Here is a 6000-nt window from a genome sequence, read left to right as displayed (position 1 = left end):
AAGGGGTTCCCACTCACCTGCAGCACAGGTGTAGGAGCCTTCACCACCTATGAAAAGCACACAACAAATACATTATCTGTCATGAGTATATGATATTTATAATGTGGTATTCAAGCACTCTCTCTTTTATTTAACTGTCTGCAATGGCAACTTAAATACTGTTTCTATTGCATATTAATCTTGTGTAGGTTAATACGGCATTAATTAGATATCAAGTTCTAAACAATGACAATATTTTGCAGTTAAAGGTTCAGTTGGTAACTTTTATGAAAATAACTTGTCATATTTGCTGAAACTGTCACTATGTCCTGACAGAATGACAGGAAAGAAATCAGGTTCCTCTGGCTCTTCTTAGTGCTCCTAATGCCATTTGCAAGAATCCACCACGTCCAAATGAAAACAACCAATCAGAGCCAAGAGGAGTCACTGACACAGTGTCAAGCACTGCTGTGCACACACTGCGAAGGCCTCCTCCCCTGTGCAGGCTCTCACTCTGTCGGCTTCAGAAGTCCCTTTTGATATAAGAAAATGTAGACACAACAACAATTTTTTTTTAAGGGAGGAAGTGTTCAAGCACCAATTTTGCAATGCAGTTTTCAAAAGGTTATGATGTGTTGATGTGCTTGATTTCAGAGAAAATCTAAAAGATGAATATTTTGTATACATTACAAATTTGCCTAGAAGAGTAACCTATTAAAAGTGAAACTTTTATACATTAACTCCATGTGGGGTTTGAACTCAAAATGCTGATATGCCGTAAAGCTGGGAACTCCTGAAGAATGTCACTGGTGGAGTGGCTTTGAATGAAGTGGACTTTCAGTGATGTCCTCTTCATTTTCTCCTTCAGGATGTCGATGTTTGGATGGCCCTTTTTGCACTCCTCTTTCATTCTTGCAACATACATCTGTACACTATAGCCCTAATTCCCTGTAAATGTTATAGGACATGTATCCTTAATATTGAGGAAAAGGTAGGGTTTGTTTAAAAAAAAAGTGAATATGCATCATTTAAAAACTTACATTGGACTTGAAGGAGATAGCACCGTGGACAAGAGCATCTTCATCCTTGCCAGCAGGTGTCAGGGAAAAAATAAAAACATGATCATTAAAATAGAACAGTTAATCAATTAACAGTTATCCCTTATTAGAACCAGATTTTTTTCCAGACATACCAAAGATTGTTATATATTAATGTAAACTGAATGCAAATGTAGCACACAGACCTTGATTTTCTTCTCTATTTTCACAAATATGTTGTTAACAGTGCCTGAGCAAGGTGTGGGCCTCTGGTTTGTAGCTCCTGTAGCTCCCATCTCAACAGCACCTATCTGCATGGATGAGAGAGAAAATCAGACTAACTAAAGTCACAGTTATGATGCTGAGCAGGAACAACTACATCCTGCAAGCTTCTGCATATGACTGCTGCACAATACAGGATTTCATTGAACTTAAATTGCAAGAGTTGTATGTCTTAAGGCAAGATCTTTGCTGTGTACAAAATGGCATAATATCTACTACTGGAATACTGATTCTGACCAAAATTAGTAAGTAGTAAGTAGTATGTGACAAACCTGAAAATCTCGAGTTTGCCAAATATACCCAGATGTACAGTGCTGCTTGAAAGTTTGAGAACCCTTTAGAATTGTCTCTATTTCTGCATAAATATGACCTAAAACATGATCAGATTTTTACACAAGTCTTAAAACTAGATAAAGTAAACCCAATTAAACAAATGAGACAAAAAATAATTTCTTTCATCTTTTCCATTTATTTATTGAGGAAAATTATCCAATCTTACATATTTTTGGGAGGCAAAAGCATGTGAACCCTTGTTTTCAGTAACTGGTGTGACCCCCTTTTGCAGCACTAACTTCAACCAAATGTTCCGGTAACTGTTTATCAGCCCTGCACATCAGCTTGGAGGAATTTTGGCTCATTCCTCCTTACAGAACAGTTTCAACTCGGGGATGTTGGTGGGCTTCTTTGCATGAACTACATGCTTCAGGTCCTTCCACAGCATTTCTTTAGGATTAAGGTCAGGACTTTGACTCAGCCAGTCCAAAACAATATTCTTCTGCTTTCACCATTCTTTGGTAGAACGACTTGTGTGTTTAGTGTTATTGTCTTACTGCATGATACACTTTCTGTTGAGCTTCAGTTCACAGATGGATACCTTTACACTTTCCTGTAGAATTTGCTTGTACAACTCAGAACTCTTAGCTCCATCAATGATTGCAAGCTGCCCTGGTTCAGAGGCAGCAAAGCAGCCCAAACCATGATACTACCAGCACCATGTTTCACAGATGGGATAAGGTTCTTATGTTGGAATGCAGTTTTTGCTCATCGCCAAACATAACACTTCTCATTCAAGCCGAAAAGTTTGATTTTGGTCTCATCCATTCAGAGAACATATCACCTTCTGGCTTATCCACATGGTCTTGAGTGAACCGTAGACGGCAGTAATGTTCTTTTTGGAGAGAAGTGGCTTTTCTCCTCTGCCATGCACACCATTGAGGCGCTGTGGGGAGACGAGCGACTACAAGTGTAAATACAAAAAATTGTTTTGTTTGTTTTGTTATGATACATTTTCATATAAATGATGATGCTGCAAAAAATAGTTTACTCTTGCAGTTTGAAAAGTTTAAATGAGCTAATAAGCTAGCTAATGCTAGGTAGCAACCAACACTGGCAATTAATATGAACAATCTCATATCCAGCAAATGATTTCACATTGATGTCTGTGTAACAATGTAATGGAAACTTCTATAAACATCTACTAACAGCTGCTGGGTAATTGTTTCCATGGTGATCACTTATAAGTCCATTGGTCATGTGACTATGTAGCACAGTACGGTAATTTTCACATACAGCATACTGCACTGTATACTTCTACATGAAGTAGCAGGCTGTATACAGTATATATGTATGCAGTATGCAGTATGTAGCGTCCAGTATGCGATTCCGAACACAGCTCTTGTCAGAAGCATGTAGTGTGCAGCAGACTTTGATGGTTACTACCTTGATAGTAGAGATTGCAGAGCTGTGGCCTTGAATTACAGCATCCTCGCCAGCAGGCATCTGTATGGACGAGAAAGGAAATCACATAAAGTAAAATGTAAGGGTTAGGATGGACAACAGTAACAATGTCATCCTGCAAGCTACTGTTTGTGAAAATCAGGCTAAGCAAACTATGGGTTTAATTTCATCACAGGTTATTTGTATGTATATGTTAATTTCCACTTGTCAAGAAAATAAGCTGCTGACTTGCTTGTGGAATAATCAACACTCACCATGGCTTTCTTTGCTGGTTGTTGTGCCAGTGATGAGTTCCCTTCTGCTGAAGACACTGACAGCCTCCTTTTGCCATGCTTTCCTCTGTGATACTCTACCTCAGGACTGACAAGTGGGATTCACTCCTTTTTAAACTTATTTTTAAGCATTCCCAACCAAGACTCCTAAGAAAGATAGCACAAGGAAATTCACAGCTTTGGTTCATGGCTTTGTTCTTACAGACAACACCTTGAGCAATATGCCAGTACAAGTGTAGCCATTCAGTGTGAAGAGCATGCATTTACAAGTTCAGTGTGTAGGATTTAGTGGCATCTCGCAATGAAGTTCCAGACTGCAACCAACTGAACATCACTAGCCTTAGGAGAACCTACGGTGGCCGTCGCTAAAACACTAAAGACCCTCTCTGGAGCCAGTATTTGGTTTGTCCGTTCTGGGCTACTGGGCAATTCCACAGAAGAGGACCTGCTCCCTCTATAGATATAAAGGGCTCATTATAAAGTAACAACAACACAACAATTCTTATTTTCAGCTGATTATACACTAATGAAATCATAATTATGAATATTATAATCAATTTTTGCCATACTCTGTCAAGGGATCCCTCTAAATCCTACACACCGGACCTTTAGTAATTCACTTACATATCCTTGTCCTGTGCGATTCCGGAGGAGAGGATGTTTAGATACAAGAATAGCACAAACATCATGGTACTGCCTACTGGTTGAGTACCTTTTCAAAGAAACACAGAGCACATCATTTAAAGGACTGATGAACAATGTCACAGTGTTTGTCTGTAAATGTGTTATAAAACTGTTATTATTTTGATACTTGATCATGATTAAAGCACTAGCTATAAGCACTGTGGGTCCAGGCTAAGATGTGCTTTTGATAGACACTGACCTAAATTATGCAGTTTTGTTTAGTTCTCCATTTTCCATTGCTTCAGGCTAAATGTACCATATGTACATACAAATTGTGTCAAACAGGACTTGTATGATCTGGGACCTCCACTTTGATCTGTAGGCAGGGGTATGAAAGTCCAAGCTCTCCTCCATGAGTTTGTGCTGCAGGACAGCTGGAAACTCTGGTAAGTGAAAAAAATGAGGCCATGCTGATGGAGCTTTTTCCGGAGGAGGAGAGTGGAAACATTATGTATGATTAATTGAAGCTATTCAGCAAAGTTTCAGGAGCAGGACCACACCTCAACTACGCCACTTCCGGCATTCCTATAAATACCACCTAACCCTCTCCTCTTCTTCCGCTCTTGTATTCTGTGCTTCACGTACATGCGGTCTCAGTCTCAAGCTACCACCAGATATTAGCCGTTTTGTCTCAAATTTCAGACAGACAAAACCGCACTCCACCCCTAATCGCATGATTACATTATAAAAAACTTGGACAAACGTTGGAATTTCAATTTTCAAAAAGTCAACTCACCATGGATCATGAACTGCAGATCAACACATCCGATTCAGATGACGATTTGTTTGAAACTGGTTTTCATACTGTCCTCGTGGGCACCTCCACTCATGCTTTCCTAATGTTCTCTCCGCTTCCCGGCAGATCTCAGGCCTCCTCGCCTCCATCAGTGAGGGCCTAAAGGCATTCCCTTCAACCACAGCGACAATAAAGTCAGACTGTTTCATCTCTACTCAGTGTCAACAACGATCACTGAACCTCCCGCGCTTCTGGTTTCATCGCCAGAGCCACTCACTGACAGAGTCGGCAAGCGTGACGTCACAGACCCACTGCTGCCTCCACGGCCACAACCTACATCATCAGCACCCCCTGGTGGGGGCCAGGTCATATTTCCCCCTGTGCAGCAAACATCGCAAATGCTTTTCTAGAAGCCTCAAGTTCCATCATAGTTACCAGCACCGGCTTGCCTTTCACTAATACAACTGATCTAATGTAACAAAGTCTATCATTATGATTTTGCAAGTTAATAATAACTAATTGAATGTCATTTCGGTAACATCTGTCGTTACTTGCACTGGGTTGCAAGTTACTAATCAAACTATAATGTCACTTTAATAACATTCATAATTACTGCCACCAGGTAGCCAGTTGCTCATTTACGTCACCTCAGTAAGGTATATCGTTATTTGTATTGGGTCGCTAGTTACTATACAATTAATCTAACGTCACTTCAGTAATGTCTGTTACATGCACCGGGTTGACAAATACTATCATAACTACTCTAACATCATATCAGTAACATCTATCGTTACATGCAGCGGGTTGCAAGCTACTAATGCAACTAACCTAACGTCACTTCAGTAACGTCTGCTGTTACGTGCACCAGGTTGCCAAATACTATTATAACTATTCTAACATCACTTCAGTATTGTCTGCTGTTACATGCACCGGGTTGCAAGTCACTAATACAACTAATCTAACGTCACTTCAGTAACGTCTGCTGTTAAGTGCACCAGGTTGCCAAATACTATAATAACTATTCTAAGGTCATATCAGTAACATCTATCATTATGTCCACCGAGTTGCAAGTTCAGTATCATCTGCTGTTACGTGCACCGGTTTGCAAGCTACTGATACAACGAATCTAACATCACTTCAGTATCGTCTGCTGTTACGTGCACCAGTTCGCAAGCCACTAATACAACTAATCTAACGTCACTTCAGTGAGGTCTGCTGTTACGTACACCAGGTTGCCAAATACTACTATAACTATTCTAACGTCATATCAGTA

General features: G+C 40.0%; 1 long non-coding RNA gene across 1 annotated transcript; it reads right to left on the bottom strand.

Moving 5' to 3' along the window:
* Window positions 1-1844: 1844 nt before the first annotated feature.
* LOC137185313 (uncharacterized) lies at window positions 1845-4020 on the bottom strand. Its single transcript, XR_010928824.1, has 4 exons — window positions 3932-4020; window positions 3290-3454; window positions 3018-3077; window positions 1845-2517 (listed from the first exon to the last, which is right to left on the bottom strand). It is a non-coding gene; the product is annotated as an uncharacterized lncRNA (long non-coding RNA).
* Between the last annotated feature and the right edge of the window lie 1980 nt (window positions 4021-6000).

The sequence above is a fragment of the Thunnus thynnus genome, chromosome 6, assembly GCF_963924715.1.
Source record: "Thunnus thynnus chromosome 6, fThuThy2.1, whole genome shotgun sequence".
Lineage (NCBI taxonomy): Eukaryota > Metazoa > Chordata > Actinopteri > Scombriformes > Scombridae > Thunnus > Thunnus thynnus.
The sequence above is the reverse complement of the archived record's forward strand: the minus strand, read 5'-3'. Positions and strand labels throughout refer to the sequence as shown.